A 205-nucleotide genomic window follows, 5' to 3' on the forward strand; every position below is an offset into this window, starting at 1 on the left:
ATAAAAAAGTGGAATAAACACTGCTTGAACAAACCAGCATTATACATATTATATGTATATAGGGCCTATATGTTAACAGAGAAAACAATTTTTATTAGAAACGAATTTATATCATGTTTTAAAGCGCTATGATAAAATATGACGTCACTATAAAAATTATACATCGGTTGATATTTATTTTGTTTGAGCTAATTCTACGTGTGCT

Source organism: Anneissia japonica, unplaced genomic scaffold, assembly GCF_011630105.1.
Source record: "Anneissia japonica isolate Jap-2015-1 unplaced genomic scaffold, ASM1163010v1 scaffold1558_len139704_cov169, whole genome shotgun sequence".
Taxonomy (NCBI): domain Eukaryota; kingdom Metazoa; phylum Echinodermata; class Crinoidea; order Comatulida; family Comatulidae; genus Anneissia; species Anneissia japonica.